The sequence below is a fragment of the Poecilia reticulata genome, chromosome 8, assembly GCF_904066995.2.
Source record: "Poecilia reticulata chromosome 8, P_reticulata-male-v2, whole genome shotgun sequence".
NCBI lineage: Eukaryota > Metazoa > Chordata > Actinopteri > Cyprinodontiformes > Poeciliidae > Poecilia > Poecilia reticulata.
Genome location: NC_088837.1, coordinates 2221438 through 2242171, shown reverse-complemented (window position 1 = coordinate 2242171; position 20734 = coordinate 2221438). Strand labels below are relative to the sequence as shown.

Sequence of the window (20734 nt, the reverse complement as noted above, 5' to 3'; positions counted from 1 at the left end):
AACAACCGCCTGCGCTCTGCAAGCCGAGCAGAGATTACTTTAAAAACAAAACATTCAGTCTGTTACGATATCAGGTTTTCAGGTTTGATATTTATTTTGCGATTATTAACACTTTCATGAACACAGCTGTGGTTGATTAGTTAGTTTTAAACTCTTGCTCGCACAGATTTGCACAACACCTGGTTGAAACAATAATTACTAAGATTATTATTTTTGTTGGGTCATTAATTTGAAAACGTTTCGTTGATTTTTGTTGTCGTTCTTTAATAAAGTTACGAACATTTTGATAAGGAGTCAGAGGAGGACGTGCTGGTCTCGGCGTCCTGGTGCCGTTTAGTTTGTCACTTAATGCCAAGATCGACTCAAAACCTTCCGCGATCGATGTATTGCGCCCCTGCTCTAGCAAAGCACGAACAGTTCAGAAACAATATGAAATGGGAAAAAAGTTATTAACCGATTAAGTTCCTGTTTTAGATTGTTCTTGAAAAACTAATCAGTCACTGCTGCACAGTGAACCCAATGATTCTTTACAGCAGACAGCCACTCCCCTCTCTTGCAGGTACTGTGTACCACCGGTAAATCCTTTAGGGGTGCGCAGTACCCTGCCGTACCCGCTTACTTTCACCCCTGGCTATTTGTTCCAGACAGCCCGAGTTCATGTAACCAAACTTTTCTTTTAAGGGTTTTAACTGCAACATTTGTTTTAATATCCAGCTGGTACTAAACAAGTCAAACGTTTTGAGCAACCCGTTTCCCTCCTCGCCTATGGTGGTACTAATAAAAAAATCTGTTTATTTTCTCTTCTATTTGGATTTTATTTGTTTTTTGTGAGGTGACCTTATGTGCCCTGAAAACACCTTTTAAATAAAATGTATAATAACTATTATAAATACTTGTATTGATACAAGCAAGTCCTGTTGCCATGGTTATTGCTTCACGTGGAGGCAGTCTTCTGGGTATCTATACTAATGTGAAAAAAACCCATCTCATCCTTGTGCCAAAACATTTTAATGGAGTCATTTCAAAAGTGCCGTGTTTCCATTAAGCACATTTATTTTGAAAATATGAATTATAAGTTTACAAGCTCACCTACTCAAAAACAGATGAAGTCTGTTAAATAAATAGCTTAAAAAACTATAGATTGTGTCCTTCAGTAAAAGCTCCCACAGACTCAATTAAATGTTTGGGGGGGAAAAAACATAATTCAAGTAGGGTAATTAAACATTTACTATTCGCTTTTTTCCCCCAAAAAAATATTTTTAGCAAACACATTTTTTGCTCCCTTACAAGAGAAAGAAAAAATTCACCAAAAATTCTGTAACTCAGATTAGTAGAGCTGTCCTGTGTCCTCATGGTTGTATTTATGTCTGCTGGCGTTCTGTCTGCAGAAATGTTTACCAAAATAGTAAGTAAATGAAAAAAAGGGAAAAGTTAGAAAAAAAAAAATCCCTTTAACACACTGCCAGAATCACACTGCAGTTTGTTCACATCATAATGATCTCCAAGATATGAATGGAATATCTTGTGCTTTATCAGCTAAATCAAATAATTTGGCCATATTTTTTTCCCTCTTCCTCGATAATCCTACTAATGAACCGTTAGTCAGGCCCTGCAGCATGGGCGGGCATTGGGGGCGCTGGGAGTCATTGCCCGCTCACAGACCCCTGGACTGGAAACAGTTTTTTTTACCTCAGAGTGGCTGACTTTCTGTTATTCCTATCTCAATTTGACACAGTAGATACTTCCCGTATCACTCAGACTGTTTTTTCCAGCCTTAAACTGTTTAAAACATAGTTAACATGTCGTAACGTGTTTCTCGGAGCCGCCTTTCAACACAACATGAGCGTCAGCATGATGGAGTGGCAGAGATGGAGACCTGCGGCGGTTCTACAGATACTGGTCTTAGAATCATGGCAGCAACAGGCAAAAAAAAACTTTGCACAGTTTCCCCCCAAACCAGCAGAGAGAGTTGATTAATATAGAGCCCCCTAGTGGACATGGGGAAAAAGGTTTCTTTTGCTGTACTTCAGAATACTTTTGCGTTACCTCGCAATAGGTTTTGCGCTCTGAAAGTTTTCTTGCGTTGGCCACCGTAATTTCTGCTATAATATAAGCTCTGATTTCTCGTCATGCGATCCAACAATAAAATGTTCTGGACAAAGATCTACTCAAGGAGAAAAAACCCCAGATCAGTTTCTCACACAACTTGTGGTTTCTAAAAACAGCAGAGCAACAGAGGAAGCGTCTGAGCTGCGCAGCAGAAAACAGAAGTCAGTCACTCCAACACCCAAAGACAAGACTTGCTGATCATGCAGATCTTACCGACCTGCATATGTCAGCATTACAAGAAAAGGTTTGTAATAAAGCTCATTGGTTCTTATATGACCTTATTGGTCAGAACCAAAGCCTGGCTTCATACACGCACAGTGAGCCAACTAGCCTGACAGATCTGTCTCCTAGTGACGAAGACCGCAGCACCACAAATCTATTCGATAAGACAATACCCAGATTTATCTGTGATTTCTGCAGAGAAGCCGTCAGGTTTCTGCCTTTCTGCCTCAATCGTTTGTAAAACTTAATACACTGAAGCCTTTTGACAAAAAATATGAAGTCCAAAAGAAGTCCAAATCTCCAAATTATGTCCCGCCTCTTCTGTGACACCTCTCACACATACAAAACTGAGTCTCTCGCATACAAAATAATGAGTTTATATTTTATTAGTTTATATGTGTAATCTTAGTCTTGTGACTAAGACAAAAAATATTGTTTGCGTGTGAAATTTTAGTAGTGTATGTGCGCAATTTGAGTATTTTGTGTGCGTGAGATGTTAGCACAGTGTATGTGTGCGAGAAAGATAAAATGTGTATGCGTGTGACATTTTAGTAGTGTGTATGCACAATTTGAGTATTTTTTGAGTGTGTGTGAGTCTTTCGTAGTGTGTGAGAGACAAAACATTGATTTTGTCCTAAACGGCCCCTCATAAAGAGGAAATTCCTACCACAGACCTCAATACCTGTGAAAACTGTTTCTGTGCTTCTATGTAATTGTATCCAGGAAGTATTGTATTGCAGGAAGGAGGCCCAGAGTCCAGAAAAAACACAAAATAACTCAGTCCAATTACAAAAACAGTCGAGGCGTTTGGTCCTCGAGACGGACGGGAGACGGGACCTGTGGAGGGCCAGGCTGTGACACCTGTGGATCTGCAGCCATTACTGCCAGAGCTGATCCCACTCCGCCTCCTCCACCAAGCCCAGGGTAAAGGAATGGGGAGACCAGTCCTTCAGGACAAGGACACATCTGGTGGCTACGCCGAGTCGTCTGCAAAGTAGGGTTTGACTGTAGCTTCTGTGTAGTCCTTGATTGTAGATTTTAATTCTTCAAATTCTTTCTCGAAAAGCACATCTGCCGGGTCCCTGATGTGACGTTTCTTCTTACATGTGAATCTCACAGTAGGTGAGGACCATGGTTGAGAAACACTGAACTAGATTGAACAAGGGCAGAGTAGACGACTTATGACTTTAGACTAGGATGACAGGAAAACACAGTCACAGGTGGGATTAAATACACAGGGAGATAAACAGGGAAAACAAAGGACAGCTGTAAACAATCAAGGGGAAGATGAGACAACACAGGAACTAATTAACACAGAGAAAACCAAATCCTCACACTGAGTTTGCACAAAATTAATCTGTGATGAGTTCTTCTGTGAGTCCCAGTGACCTAATTATCCAGTTCAGCATTCAGTAATGTGGAAAGTCCACTTTATTATCTCACTCCTGCTCCCCTCATTGTTTATGAGTTTCTATATCAACATATCTGCATGTAATTTCCCTTGGACTTCCCATAAAGCACAGCAAGACCCATTGTCGCTGCTGGATTAAAGCAGAAGAACTCAGAACAATGAAAAGTCCTCTCTGTGTTTCTGAATCCTGGTCTGAACATGTGAGCTGGTTCTGAAGTCCAGCTTGTCTCATATCAGGCCTAAAGTGGCACTTTGTCTCTGACTGCTTTCCTCTCCTGCTTCCTGAGCCCGGCTCAGTCAAAGCGCTGTCCCCTTCCTCGCATGCAAGGGCTTCACAAAGTGAAGATTAGATGTAAGCTGTTGCCATTACCGTCTAATCTTATACTAGTTTTAATTTCACTTTACAATCAATAAAGTAATTTTGAATTTTAATACGTCCCATGTTGTACCATATGTGTTTTTTTCCCTTATTGTTAATGGTAAATTGATTATTACATAAATTTAATTATGTCAGAAACATTTAATCTCTAAAATGAGATTAAATGTTTCTGACATAATTACCACCAGGCTTAAATTCATCACTGTTAGCAAAAATCATTAAGTATTTTTACAGTAAAATCAAAATAATTAGCATAAATCAGTGTTTCTGCATCATGGATATCAAGCCGCAATATTTCATTTTTATCTGTTCTGTTAGTCACATATTGGACTTCAGACTCAGAACAACTTCTGTGCTAAATTATACCTACTTTCTGTATAAATTATTGTAAAAGAAAAAAGATTTGTAAAGACAATAGAAAAGCTTGTAGACTTAAAATATTGCATAGACCTTTTCAGGAAACTGGTATCAATTGTCAAGAGACAAATTCAGGCCAACCAACTATCTCTCCGGTCTCTCCATCAGCAAACAAATCCAACAATTTGCCCCTGACTCATCGTTACACCAACATTCCAAGCCTTTTTTCACGTTAATATTCACAACCCGAGGTCAAGTTCATAGCAGAATTGGGAAACTTCAGCACTTTTTCATGAGCATGAGGAATGTGTCCTTATGCACAAGCTTTAAGTAAAAAAAGAAGAGAAAACTTATAAGACTTGTCTCAAGGTGGTAAAAAGCAGGAAGGGAAGAATCCAGCAATGAACAGCAAAAACCAGCAGCTTGTAAACTGAAGCAGGAGTTGAAAATGACAAAGGAAGCAAACAAGAGGAGATGTGGAACAGCTGTCACAAAGTGAAAGTGGGGAAACTGAGGGGAGAGACTAATTAACCCAGCAGGAACTGAACCAGGACTCAAAGATCACACAGGGGGGAAGGGTTGGCAATAAACTAAGAGCAGTAAACTCAAACAAGAAACAGAACAAACAAGGGGGAAATTAAGGAGCTATGAGGGAGTATCAGGGCCGTTGTAAATAGAAAAGAAAGAGGAGTAAAAACTCAGAAATGTTGAGTTTGATTTCAAAAAGTTTCTAGAAAAAAAACACTTGGAAATTCCAGAGTTTTAAAAGAAAAAATCTTTTGAGTAAAAAAAAAAAAAGTTCTGAATTTAATCTTGAAATTTCTGAGTATTTTTCGAGCAGGTTTTCCCCCAACTCCTAAATTTCAAAGTTTCTTCCCTCCATTCAAATTTCTGCGACTTTTTTTGGCCTTAAATTGACTCCTCCACTGCCTACATCAGCGCCAAACACGCCATCATAGTAAACACCATCAGTAGCAAGAATGAACACAGAGGAGGTGGTTACAGCAGGATGAACTGAACATAACTTAAATAAACAGCGAAAACCAAAACGAATGAGCTTTGGTTTTCTTTCAAAGCACAAAAGAAAAACCAAAACCCACTCCAAATGCCACTCCAATTTCATCATATTCTGGAAACATAATGACAAATAAAAATCTTATGTCTTTAGAATCAGCTTTGAAATGCCATCACCAGCCTGGAGTCATGCCCAGGTCTCATATCTCATGCTGATGATTCAGTCAGTCCAAGCGGATCGTCACTGCACAGCTTAAAAGCTGCCCGTCAAACAGAAACACCGGCCACAGCAGCAAAACAGCAAGAGAGTAAGCAAAAATTCACTAGAGATTTGAAAGCAGATTGTAAGACAAGTTCATCAAACGGTTGCAGAGCAGCAGGAGATAAAGGGAAGATCAAGGACAAGTAAATGTGGAAGTTAAGCAACGGTGCCTTCTATGGCCAGAAGATGAGGAATTTGGTGTTTAATGTTTTTCATAAATTTTTCTGTTTATTTGTACATCCATCCATCCATTATCTAAATCTGTGAAGCAGTCATGGGGCGAGAGGGGGGCGGTTACACATTCCACTGGCTTACTGAATATTTTAATAATCACGGCTTTGCTGTTAATTTTTTTTCATGTGACCCATTGTTGGTTATAGTTTTATTTATTATTGGTCTCTCATAAAAAGACCAGGACTTTACTGAATGTGCATATTCTCAACGTGTAATTAGACACCTCAATATGCCCGCATTACTTTCAGGAGTAGATTTACTACATTTTATGGTTTTTTTACTGTCACTTGAGTCAAATTAATATGAAGTACCAATACTCTTAATTGAGTTGAAAGTCTGAATGCTCTGCCCAACGTGAGCAGCTTCAATAAATGCAGAGCAAGTTTGTGTTAATCATAAAAGCACCAGACTGTGACGATCTGTGTTTTGTGTATTTATTTCTTGGTTTTTCTGTGTCCTGTTCCCCTGTTGATTGATCCCAGCTGTGCCTAGTTCCCTGATTACCCTCCCTGTGTATTTAAACCCACCTGTTGTATTTGTCTCTTATCGGATCCTCGTCTAACGTCGCCCTTAGTTCTACGGCAGTTCTACTGCTTTCCAGTAGAACTGTATAGTCCTGGTTTGCTAAGCTCTTGTGTCTGTTTTATATTAACATGGTGCTAATTGTTCCTGCTGTGCTGCCTGACTCGGACTGTGTTGAGCTTTTTCCTTATTAAACCATCATCATCATCATCATCACAACCTGCGTTCACTCTCATCGCCATCACCCACAAATCCTGACAGAAGGATCCGACCAAACCGGGGTGAGAAATGCAGGGTTTTTTTCAACCAGTACCCCTCAGCTCAGAATGTGGACCCACTGAAAAGATCAGTGCAGATCTACGTCAGCACCGTGGCTAAACCTTGCTCTCTGTACAAGCGGTTTACCAGCCCCTGCTTGTGCCAGTGCTGTGAGGTCTTGTGAGAAATTCAGTTCCCCTGAGAAAATCTGTTCCCCCTCTGTCGGGAGCGCGCATTGCAGCCAGAGAAGTGGATCCGGCGGATCTGACCATATTCGCGGCGCTTCTGATCGATTTCTCGGTAAAACCACTCATATAATCACGTCACTGTTGTAACTTTCAGTTTAATCGGCAGCTATCAAAATAAAAATACATACATAAATAAACGAGGTCTTGTGTGGAGGTCTTTTTACGCTGTTTTGTGTTATTTTAAACGCGAAGTGAATCGATTTTTTTTCAGCTTTTGTCTCGTAAGCCTGACAAATAAAAGTCAGTCAACAAACACAGGTTTCCAACACGTTGTGTGCATTTATAATTTTTCATTTCTCATAAAGGAGGAGGGAAGCTGGCCAATAGCAGGGCAAAAAAATAAAGACTTCCTGAAAAGATCAGAGTGTAAACGTTTTGGTAAATCCCGTTGTAATGTAAAATATGACATTACTGGATTAAGGAAAGGTCTAGTATGGTATCACACATAATATTTTTTGAGAATTTGGAAACAGGTGCTTTTTATTTCACAAAGGTATTGGAGGGGAAGAGGAGAGGATGAATATTTCAGCTGCCTGAAATAATGTGTTTGCCCTCTATAAAATGGAAACAAATTAATTTACCTGAAAAGTCTTTTACTGTGTTCATTCCCCTTATGATCAATAAGAAATCCTGTGATTTTCATAACATACTGTTGTAACACTGAGCAGTGATCTAAATCGGTGTCACCATAATATAGGAGGTCGTGGGTAGAGAAAGAGCAGAAACACACTTAGAGGGAATAGCGCAGCTGTGCAGACTTTTATTCAGCCGTGTAACCGAACAGCCCCTCATAAGACCCGAAGAGGAAAAACATCTGCTTCCAAAGGCACAGCACTACCTACCACTCATCCCCAGCAAATAACCAATCTCACACGAAACCATATTAATTGAAAAGAAAAAATAAATCATCTTACATACTTCCCCCTAAATGTCCGCATTTCAAAATGAAGTTGTTACATAAAAATAAATCATCTTGCACTGTTATTAATGCATCCGATCCCACGAACACGCGCACACAGAAAGTATCTCTCCAGAACATGACCATCACTTACCACAGATACAGATTTCTAAAGTTTCTCTGCTTCCAGACTTTCCCATCAAACAGTCACGTTTCATAGAAGAATCCAGGGGAGCCTGCTGAGCTGCAGCCCGCGCGTCTGTCCGCCTCACTGACGCGCCTAAGAGTTCTCCTTTAGTAAATCACATCTTTACTTTCACTTTCGATGCGAAACGTATCCTCCTCCAAGCATGATATCACCCTGGACTTTCCGAGGGGGGAAAATGCTGCATCCTTCGCAAATGGCAAACAAATGACGGAGCTGAAGGCCCCGCATGGGGAAAAAAAAATAAATCTAATTGATCAAATTTTCAATCAATATCTTTAAAATGACATCATCAGACGGACCAAAATATAAAGTTAAGTGGAAATTTTGGCATTTTATGGACCAAAATGGCAATAATTCATAGAAGTGACAAAAAAAATCCAGACAAAAGAAAACAAATCACACTAAGAAGTGTTTTGTGGGCTAATTACATTAATTTAACTTAATTCTTTTGCTTTTGCTATGACAACTTACTTTTTTGTGTTTATTTAACTCAAAACTTACGAATCTTTTCAGTTTCCTTAAAACAATTGAGTTCAATGCCAGTTTCGTATCCTACATCTGACCAACTCAATTTATTACGATCATCCAATTCAATTCATAGTCCTTCCATCTCAATTTGCTAAGTTTTTATAACTTCATTCAAAAGGGGGTTTAACATGACAAATTTAAGTCACTCTTACTCAAATCATTTATTTTGTTCTAATAAACATTTTAAATCTTAATTCTACAGAAAGTCAACTCAAACTTTTCACTAGTTCCAAACTAAATATTTTGTTATACAGTGTCCTCTAAATACACTCTAACTTAAAAGTTACAAATCTTTTCCTTAAAGAATCTTTTTGCTTTGACTTTACTTGAAATAATTAAGTTCAATACCATATTTGTATCCCACGTCTGACACCATGACTCAAGCTAACCAGGGCAAGATTCCCTGGTAGGCGACCGTGGCTCTATGTAGTCGTTGTGTAAACACAGCTTCCTCCTGCCGCATGTCGATGTGCCCCTGGGCACTTAATCCCAAATGACCTACCGATCTTTGTATAAATGTGAGCATTTCTGAGTGCAAATGAGTGAAAGTGACTTTGAGTGGTCAAAATGACTGGAAAAGCGTTATATAAGTTCAGTCTATTTACCATTTTTTGAAGTAAACTAAATGATTTGAGTAAGACCGACTTAAATCTGTTATCTTAAACATACTTAATAAATTTGTTTTAAAAAATTACATTGAGTTGGATAAACTTAATTGAATTGCTTGATACCCATTCAATTAAGTTGGTCCAACTATTTAAAATAGTTGGTTCAACTATTTTCTTTTTAGAGTGCAGTTTCTTTCAATTTAAAAAGTTTACAAAACTTTAAGAAAAACTGCAGGTGTGTGTCTGTTGAATGTTTGGTTGAAACATGTTTGTTCTTCCTTCAACGGATCGATCCAGAAATTTTTCTCAAGTTAGTCGAGATGCTTCAGAATAAAATCTTTTATTTATTTTTTTTCTTTTACCAGGGTACTTTTAAAATTCAACAGTTTAATTTTTGGGCTTTATTTTGTTAATATAGAGATTTCAGACTTGGTCAAGAATTTTTTTTATACAATCAAAATGTATGTGTTGCTTTTATGCGCTTAAAATCCTAATGTGGTTGGTGGAAACCAACAGGAACAAACAGAAATAACAAAACCACAAAGCAGTTCACAGAACCCAACATCCTGATAACTTCCCCTGTAAATCTGGTTCTAAATATTATTTCCAGATTAATGCGATTGCAGAAGCGATATAATTCAAAATAAATTTCAACATTATGTAATGTGTTTCATGGAATTATGAAAACTGAAAACTGAATTTGGAAAAAGGAAATGAACCTGGACTGTGTTTTTACTGTAGCTGTTTCAATGTTAATCCTGCAGCGCTTTAAGTTCCGTTGATTTATTTTGTAAAGAAAAAAAAGTATTTCAGAACTTTCAGGCTGACATTGTAGATAGGAATCTGCTATAATGTTTTGCCTGTAGAAAATAAAAGATTTAATAAACAAAGTTTAATAAACAAAGTTGCACCTCAGGTGGCTCTGAGGTGCAAACCTCTACAACATTACAAAACCTCTACAACATTAACAAAACGGAAGAGGTATGTCGCAGTGGGAAATCGCTGATTGGGTGCTTTCATACAGGTGCAAGAAGGTTCCAACTTGTGTGCGCATTTAATCATTTGAAGTGTAAATCTGCACTTTTTGACTTCATTTTCTTGTCAAGTCATTTATTTTGTTCTTGGAAAAACTGATGAGATGTGAAATCTGTGAGAAATATTCATGTAAACATCATGTGAGTAAGTGAGCTAGCTCCACAACTTAGCTCGACTTGAACACGCTGAAGGCAGAGCTGTCACAGGGAAGCAATCTTGCTAAGTCACGTAATCGAGTGACGTAGTAACAAACGGTCAATAGTTGTTTCCCCCCCAAAACACTTTTTTCTATGTGATGATATTTTTGTGTATGCCCCAAACTACCCTATCAGTAACTATTTACTGAGCAGGCACTTTCAGCATGATTTATTCCAAAACAGGAAACGGAGCCACTTCTTATTAGCTGAAACACATCTAAACGTCCAGCTGAAAGATCTCGCTGGTTCTTGTTTGAACCTCCCTCACATACCCAGTTCTACCAGAACAAAAACATCCTCAGTTATTATTTGCAACACAAGCACAGTCCTGCTACTAAAAGATAAGGAGCCGACAATGTTTGGGTGAAAACACTCAAGAGTTGGAGGTAATCTCTGAAACGATTTCTGAAAGGTGGCGCTCAACACGCTCAGGTCTGTTTATTCTTAATAGAACCTACATATGATCCGTAAATCTCCGCATAATGTTTCTCAGTTTAGAACTAAGAAAAGGATATCCATCAGAACAGCCGGATGTCGTTACGCCAAAGTAGACGACAGGAAGTAGAATCAGGATGATGGTTTAGTTTTGATTGGTTTTTCAGACCATATGCCAAACATGTTGAATTCATAATCTTTTGTAAAATTGGGACAACTTCAACAAAACGCTGCTCGAAAAGTAGGCGGGGCTCCAATCCCTCAATAAGCTGCCGACGTCTCCTCTGATTGGCTGACAGATGATGAGCACCATGGCTGAATAATAAATATTTCTCATGTAACAGTTTACATCCGTCACTGCCATGACTGGTCATGTGAACAAACTTATTAATTTTCATTTAATTTCTTATTTTATGGAAACACCTCAATTGCGATATTGTGTTTGTTTGTTTTTTTACTTTAGTGAGAATTTAGGCAAATATTTACAAAGAGTATTAATGGAAACACAGCTGGTATCAAGAACACACAGACTCTTCCTGTGTTTAGTTTTTGTATAGAAAAGTTACCAGTGTGAATATTTCCTGATCAAAGTGTAGCACTTAGAGGTCAATGTTTTTCTTTTTTGCACTCATACCGTATGTGTCCAGGAATCTATAAAAATCAAAGAGTTCTCCAAGTCTTTGTTGCTGGAAAATGAAATGCATGCTCTGCTATCTCAAAGGATTGGAAGGTTTCCACATTCACATATCCTCTGAGCAGAGTTTCATATAACTTTGCATGTTTTGGCAAGTTTCAAATCCCTGTTGGCAAAAAAGATGGAAGCCCTGCTCTTTTCAAGGAATAGAGACAAAACAGCTTCCACAAAATAAAAACACATGCAACGTGTCCAGGCCCATCTGAAGTTACCCAATCTCTATCTGGGTGATCCAGAGGAGGCATGGGAAAAGGTCATGAGGTCAGACTTGATTGAAGCAGAAGAACACAGGGGGAGACTGGATGGTTTTTTTTGGCACTTTTCTGCAAAGTGGATAGGACCACTGCGCTACACCGCGAAGAGGATGGATGGGGTCATGAATAAGAGTTTGGTCAAAAGCCTCATTTCTTTAATAAGAGGTTTGAAGAGAGGTCACGACTTCCAACAGGATGATGGCCTGAAAGCACACAGCCAGGGCAGCTGAGGACTCTCTCCAGAAAAGTGTATGATGGGAAATTACAGACCACCCTATTGTACGTCACAGTGACGTGTTGGAGGTGTGTCCTGAAAACTTTAAAAGCCATCTGGCAGAGTATATGCCCTGTGACAGACTGGCGACCTGTCCAGGGTGACCCCGCCTCTCGCCCGGAACGTTAGCTGGAGATGGGCACCAGCAACCCTCCCGACCCCACTAAGGGACAAGGGTGTCAGATGGCAGAGTATGCTGCTGCCTACCACAGCTTTCCACAACACACTTTAACCCTTGTGTTTACAAATGGGGTCCAACTGACCCGACACCATAAAACTTGTATAATTTGCCACAGTCCTCCATGTTTGCCTCAGTGGTGGCACGCACAAGGGCTAAGATCTATGCTCTTAAATTGTGCTCATAAGGGCCTTGAAGCCTATTGGTCATTAAGTGTTTTGTAAAGGCCTCACAAAAAGCAAAGACCAACTTTTTTAAAGGAAAAATAAACCAGATCTCTTTTCAACTTACTCTTGCACTACGTGTTTTAAATCGGCATGGAACAAAACGGGGAACATTGGCAGAGACTGGTGCTCTGTGCTTTTTGTCAGAAACATTTGTTTCTCTTGTGTCGGCTAAATTGTAAAACTATCAGTTGTTGTTGGAAGTGCTTTTAAACGTAGCTCTGTGTTGAGCTAAATGGATATCTGGCAGCGCGACCCTGCTCGTTTTAATTCATTATCACCATTTGTTAGACTATTAAGTGATAAACTAGACATATTCAATTCCTGAAGAAATGTAACTGCTAAAGTGTGCATGTTGCTTTGGACCCGGCGTTCTGATGCTTAACAAGCAATGTGTCCATGAAAGCTACAGCTTGCACAGCTGGACTTGCCCTTGGTAAGTGTCAGGAGCACATCCATGAGTACTGACACGGTCCACCTTCAGAGTGCAATGACTGAAGCTGATGCCAGGTCCATCATCAGTGTCATGGCTGACCTGCTTCATCACTACAGACTGAACCTTAACGCACATTGAAATACAACCGAGACTGACAACTACATGTGGTTCTCACTCACGGTGTGAAATAAAAAAAAATAAAGATAGTGGATAATTGTTTTGTTTTCTAGGTCAGTGGTTCTTAACCTTTTTTTGAGTTACCGAACCCACCAGTTTCATATGCACACTCACTGAACCCTTCTGTAGTGATAGATAAAATATGATTTTCAGTTGGAAGTGCAGGCCCAAACTTCTCCAACACCTGAACCTGCTAAGCTGGAAAACTAATTCAGAGGAACCAGAACCACGGGATAAAAATCTGCTGCCAGGGGACCGTAAAGTCATCTCCGCTTCAGGTCAGTTTCATTCCTTCTTGGAGCCTAAATTAGAAAAATTAACAGAAACTGAAGATATTGAACAATTTTAATAACTTTTGAGAGAATTGCAGTTTGATGTAACTGGCCAGAGAGTGACTGGCCAGTTGTTCTATTGCTCACTGATAGAAGCATTTGTGCATATGGACATTGATGAAGTGGATGATTATATATCTGTCAACGAGGCAATTCTTAAGAAATATGATATTAACCTAGAAACCTGTCGCCAGAGGTTTCGTTCCCCAGGAGTGGAGTCTGGAGAAACTCCCAAGGTGATGTATGTAAGGTTAACCCTTGTGTGTGTGAGGACTGAGGCAAACGTAGAGGACTATGGAAAATTATACAAGTTTTACATGTGTGGGGTCAGTTGGACCCCATTTCGACATACAAGGGTCAAAAGAGTTGTATAAAAAGTGGATCCAACCTAAAGGTAAAACAGTGAAACCCATTGCTCAAAGGATTGTCTTGGAACAATATCTCCGTTTGCTGTCTAGTGAGCTTCAGGTTTGGGTCCGGTAACATGATCTTCCAAAGCTGCTTCACTGGCTGAGGTGTTTGTGGCTGCAAAACATAAAGGACAACCGTGGAGTTATTCTTCTTGGAAGGCATCTAAAGATAAACGCAGAGCTCCACCTGTACAACACCATCAAAAGGGCCCATCTGCTGTGGGTAAGACCTTCCTAAGGGAAAACCAGTCAGTAAGCACAACACCCAAGCAATACAATAAAGTGCCTGTTTGTTATTTGTGTGGTCAGGAAGACCATACAAAACCCAGGTGTCCAAAGAACATTCCTAAACTCACTCAATTGTGTGTTGTCCCATTTAAAAGTGACAGTTACATCAGTGTTGGACAGTCTGTGAAACTGAGTGATGTTAAAGTTAATGGGAAAAGTGTAAAGGCCTTAACTGACACTGGGAGTGTTCAGACACTTGTTGAAAGAGAGTTAGTTCCAACTAACATAATCTGCACATCTGACACCATCCCTATCCGCTGTGTGCCTGGTGATGAAAGGCCATACCCCACAGCAGATATTTATATTGAAGTGCAAGGACAACTATACCTACTGAATGTTGGTATTGCAGAAAATCTCCCTTTTCCAGTAGTGTTGGGTGGTGATTTACCTGTTTTGTTTGATTTGCTGGACAAACCACAGAACTGCAATGTAGTGACTCGTTCTCTAGCGAAACAGCCAGAAGAGTCTCCAATTCTGAGTGTGCTGCCTTTTTATGATGCAGTCTTAGATATGCAGCCTGGAAAATCTAGAAAATCATGTTGACAAAAAGAGACGGGAGAAGTTTCCGCATACACCAGTTACATCTTCAGAAGGGGTTCAGGATCTGCCACAGGGTTTTAAGGTGTCTTTAAATATGGCTCAAATCCAGTGTGATGATTCCAGTCTGGCTGCTCTTTTTCTGAAAGCCAAAGAACCTCAGAAAGGTAATCACAGAGGTAGCACTTAAGAGTTTGTTCTACAGAAAAATATCTTTTTCGCCAATAGGCAGCTTGTGGTCCCCAAGGATGCTTATTTTGGGCCACTCAATTCCCTGGGCCCAAAGGGAATTGAGTGGCCCAAGCCCTTGGCATGCATCGAGCAACATTTCTACTGGCCCGGGTTACAGACTGATGTTGCCCAGTTTTGTAGGGCCTGCCCTCAGTGCCAACTAACCTCCAATAAGTTCCCTTCAAGAGAACCACTGCAGCCTCTTCCCCTAATTGGCCCACCTTTTGAGTGCTTGGATAATTTACAGGCGTAGATGCCTGGTTTTCATCTTTATAGGAAAGAAATGTTATGTTTTTTAAGGATGAACCGCAGCAGGAGTATTTGCTAAACAAAGAGCTATGAACCCAACATTCACCCCTGGGGGAACTCCAACACATAGAGAGGTTCTTTAAACCAGCTGTTACATAAAAACACATAAGAGAGCAGTGCCAGAGCAGGATCTTAATGTAAAATATGTCTGAAACAATCTTACACAATCAAACCTTTGCTCAGTAGGTTTGAACCTGAGGTTTTACAGTGCACAAGTTTAAAAGCAAGGCAGCTTCTGATGAACGAGCACCACATTTCAGACAAGGAAAAATATTGTTTTCACATATTCCTAGAAGCAGTTTTGGAGAATTTCACAGAACAGATGTGACAGTGAAATGCAGAAGTGAAAACAGAAATGGAACCAAAGTTGTTCAAGTGAATTTCTGTTTTAAAACTTAGAAAACAGCACCCCCAACTTTACGCCAAACATGCAGAATGGTCAGACCAAAAAAAAAACAAAAAAAAGCATATGAAAATTGCTTTGAATGTATTAAAGCTTTTTTCAAGATCTGCTTTGCTTCTGTGCTGTAACAGTTTATTCGAAACTGTAAAAGTTAAAGATGAACAAACCCTGAGGCCGGGTGACAATGAACTTTCACATGACACCAGCAGGAATGTGGTTTCATGTAGTTATGATTATTCTTCTGTTTTCCAAATAAAACCATCTCAGCATGTCTGAGCAATTCAGAGAAATATTACCTGATTGGTGTAGATAGATAGATAGATAGATAGATAGATAGATAGATAGATAGATAGATAGATAGATAGATAGATAGATAGATAGATAGATAGATAGATAGATAGATAGATAGATAGATAGATAGATAGATAGATAGATAGAGATAATTTATTAGTTTCCACAGATCTTGTGGTATGAGGTCATAAGATATCATAAATAATAATGAAAATAAAAGAAACATGGACCAACATATTTGATGTGTATTGATGATTTTGATGATGACACTCATCAAAATGTAATGTTTGTTATTGTTTTGTTTAATTGTTGACTGTATGGTGTCTTTTATGACTTTATATTGTTGTGTTTTTATGATGTAAAGCACTTTGATTTGCCTTGTTGCTGAAATGTGCTGTGCAAATAAACTTGGTTGATTGATTGATGTGTCCTGTTAAAGTGTTTATAGTGAAGTGCTGCCCTGTTGACATCTGAGGATTGTAGCTCTGATAAGCTACGTTCTTAAATCTTAAAATCCTGTTTTAAACTCTTAACATTGGTTGTTTCTGGATACTGAGAGCACTAGGAAAAGACAGAGGAGCTTGATTTTTTTTCACAGATTATCACATAACATACTGTCATCATGACATAGTGACCGTTTTAACGAATACGTAAAAAAATAATTTTTTTGTAAAATGTTTTTTATATATAATATATATATGTCTGGTTCCTTTGTGGATGTAATGTTTCTCAAAAATCAACAAGAGTGAGCAGTTATTTACAAGTTGTTTTTTATAGTTATCTATGATTAATGCTGTTCATTTATTGGAAGTAATAAGGACTAAGAACTTACTAAAGTGTTTGTTTCTTGTTGACAGGGCAAGAAGGAAGGTTTGTGATTGGTCAGAGGAGCTGATGGAGTCATTGAGCAGAAGATAAATACAGGAAATAGAAACTTGTGTGAGATTGTAATGCAGGAAGAAGCCACTGAGCAATAAGCATTAAATACAAGTACGTAAGTACGTAATGTTTTTTCATAAAACGCTTTTCACAGACATAAAATCACAATTAAATCAACCATAAAATCATAAAAAGCATAAAGCCAACATAAGAAACAGTAAAATCAAGAGATAAAAGCCTGAGAAAAGTTTTTACACGTGTATGTGGAACAACCAAGAGGTTCAAAAATTGAGAACGAAGGCCAAAAGCAGCAGAGTATTTCATTAAAAGCTGACAAAGATAATCAGAAGCCTGGCCATGTAATGCTCTGTATGCCAGCATAAGTAATTTAAAGATTCATTGTTCTGTTTGTGAAACAGACACTGAACACATTGTTCTGTGTGCAAACTGTTTCACAACACAGACACAGAACAATGTGCCACCGCATAAAAACTGTTTTAAATTACTTTGGTTCATTTTAGGACAAAATTAATGTAACTTATCTTAAAATGAAGACAAGTGAAACAGAACAATGTGTCTGTGTCCGTTATCTCTTGAGTAGATCTCTTGTTGTTTTTATGACCTCATGGATGGTCAATGTATTGAAGGACACGTGTTTTATAGATAATTACCTACACAGGCTGATAATGAACTGAAATTGTTTCGTCATGATCTGTGTTTCTGTGTGTTTATTTGTGAGTTTTTTCTGTGTGATCCTGTTCCTGTCTCTGCTTCTTCTCCGTTGATTGTCCCAGGTGTGTCTCGTTCCCTTGATTACTCCGTGTGTATTTAGTCCCACCTGTTGTCTGTGTTCCTTGTCGGGTCCTTGTCTTCGTCTAGCCTCGTGTCAAACGTCTTACCTTCAGTTGTTAGAAGCCGTCACAGCCGCACTGGTTAAGTCCTGTGGCTGCCGTAAGCAGTCTGCGTCTCAGTTCTAAGCAGTCTGTGTCTCGGTTCTAAGCAGTCTGTGTCTCAGTTCTAAGCAGTCTGTGTCTCAGTTCTAAGCAGTCTGTGTCTCAGTTCTAAGCAGTCTGTCTCAGTTCTAAGCAGTCTGTGTCTCAGTTCTAAGCAGTCTGCGTCTCAGTTCTAAGCAGTCTGTGTCTCAGTTCTAAGCAGTCTGTGTCTCAGTTCTAAGCAGTCTGTGTCTCAGTTCTAAGCAGTCTGCGTCTCAGTTCTAAGCAGTCTGTGTCTCAGTTCTAAGCAGTCTGCGTCTCAGTTCTAAGCAGTCTGCGTCTCGGTTCTAAGCAGTCTGTGTCTCAGTTCTAAGCAGTCTGTCTCAGTTCTAAGCAGTCTGTCTCAGTTCTAAGCAGTCTGTGTCTCGGTTCTAAGCAGTCTGTGTCTCAGTTCTAAGCAGTCTGTGTCTCAGTTCTAAGCAGTCTGCGTCTCGGTTCTAAGCAGTCTGCGTCTCAGTTCTAAGCAGTCTGTGTCTCGGTTCTAAGCAGTCTGTGTCTCAGTTCTAAGCAGTCTGTGTCTCAGTTCTAAGCAGTCTGCGTCTCAGTTCTAAGCAGTCTGCGTCTCAGTTCTAAGCAGTCTGTGTCTCAGTTCTAAGCAGTCTGCGTCTCAGTTCTAAGCAGTCTGTGTCTCGGTTCTAAGCAGTCTGTGTCTCAGTTCTAAGCAGTCTGTGTCTCAGTTCTAAGCAGTCTGCGTCTCGGTTCTAAGCAGTCTGTGTCTCAGTCAAATTAAAGTGCAAAAACAGATTTAAAATGTCAAATTCTACTTGTTTCCTTACAGCTATGAACCTTATTTCACCACACACACACAACACAACACAACACACCACACACACATGCACACGCAGACACACATAAACCCACTTTCTCCCTACTCTCTTTACTTCACAATGAACTGCGAGAAAGCAGGTGTTCATACAACTTTTGACGGGAACCTTTTCTGTTCCCGTGGGTAAACTCCACCCACACTGAGTGGACAAACTCCACCCACACTGAGTGGACAAACTCCACCCACACTGAGTGGGTAAACTCCACCCACACTGAGTGACACTCAGTAGAAGTGGAGGGGAACATAAATACTCTCTGCATGACTCATTTATCTTGATTTTAATTGGCGGGTCAATTTGACCCGGAACAGTATGTGTGTCTCAAGTTCAATTATAAAGATCACCCTTTGAAAAAAAAAAAAATTAAATGTAATATAAAAAATTTTACCAAATATCACTTTCAAGGAAATTATTGTTTTTTTGTGTCTAGGTTTTTTTAAGTGGACATAAAAAATGTAAATCCCATTTTTTATGTCCAAATGAGTAATTGAGTAAGTTGTCGTCATTAATCCTTAATTTCTGAGAAATAAAAAAAACATAATTGCACAAATTTTGATTGAGATGTTTAGTATTAGAGTTAATAATCAGATAAAAAAAATGTTAATGTTTTGGAGGAATGTTTTGGTTTCTGACACTACTGCATGATAAAACTCTTTCCGGGTCAAATTGACCCACGAACATTATTGCTGTACCTCAGAAACAAACATAATAGGAGGGTTAACATGACTTGATTGAAATAGTCTAATATAGTTTTAAAATTTATAACTTATTCTGGCCTATTGATCTTTATTTTACCTGTAGTTAAAGCAGATGGTTTGTCAAGATCTCTGATCTGCTCTTTGTCTGTCTGGGAAACAGTCAGTAGGAAGTTCCAGCTTTTCACACTCATCTGTGAAAGCCATAAACCACCATGAATTCGGAGAGTCTGCTTCCACCTTGTTTAGAGAAAGGAGAAACTGGTGTTTGATCTTGTGAACAAATTGCAGGGAGTTTCTAACTTTAAAAAGGGTCAGAGACGGGTCCTGGTTGGATAAGCAGAGATACGCCTTATTTGAATATATTAAAGAGGAAAACACGCCTACAGGTATAAAAGTTTGTACTCAAAGGAAATAATTTAGAAAAAAGCTGATTTTAGTTTACTTCTGCACCAGCTCTTTCTCTGAGGACGTCCTTGATCTTTTCTCTGTCTTCTTGTCTCAGGTAACAAATGAATGTCTGTGTTTCTCCAGTTTCCTGTTTCCTGTATGAAACCGGTGTGATAGAACAACGGTACCACAGCACTTTTAAATTTAATTAATCATAATACCGAAATTGTTTCTGTTGTTTTAAAATGTTTAGGTCAGTCTGCCTTTTCCCCATCGATACATTTCCCAACCGCCCTGCACCTTACGGGGTTAAGAAAAACAAAACAAAACAAAAACAACAAAAAAACGACGCACACATTGCGCAAAACTCTGAAACAGCAGAAGCAGGACATAAAACGGAGCGACGAACTAGATGTGAATTATGGCATAAAAACAGAGAATCCGATGCTGAACAGTGAAAAATCAACACATGATATGATATGACGATTAGGCAGCGCAGCAGGTGATGAGTGAAGATTACTGATGGTCAATAAACGATAAAATAAATCTAGCAACAGGAAAGAAACTAAAGTGGACATAACAATAAACCAAGAGAGGATAATACTAATCAAATGAAACTAAATGGAAATGAATGAAGAACAAAATGCATGAATAAACTAAGAAACTAAAGTAAATACAGAGGAATAAACTGGTATGGCAAGACCTCTAGAGCAATAGTTAATACAGAGGAATGTATGGCAAGAATAAACAGACACCATTTCCAGATAAAAGGTAAAATAATATTGTTGAAATGTCATGGGTTTGTTGAGACTACATCTAGTACTGAGAATAAATATATCTTACAGAACATAACAGTAAATAACTGATCACGTATTTATGTTTAATTAGATTTTATATATTTATTTCTTCAATATTACTTTTCATGTCAGTGTTAATGTCATGAGGCTGATGACTCCATGACACTTTCAATTTGACTCATTAGGATTTGATT

General features: G+C 38.9%; 1 protein-coding gene across 4 annotated transcripts in view; it reads right to left on the bottom strand.

The window, feature by feature from the left end:
• The window catches only part of LOC103468302 (uncharacterized), a 39764-nt gene extending 31521 nt beyond the window's left edge, over positions 1–8243 (bottom strand). The window contains exon 1 of one of the 4 annotated variants that reach the window (XM_081609603.1): positions 8069–8243. The gene's annotated coding sequence lies outside the window, so the exon portion shown is untranslated. The remainder of the gene's footprint in view (positions 1–8068) is intronic. The other 3 variants (XM_081609605.1, XM_081609602.1, XM_081609596.1) reach the window with 3 other exon arrangements.
• Positions 8244–20734: the final 12491 nt, after the last annotated feature.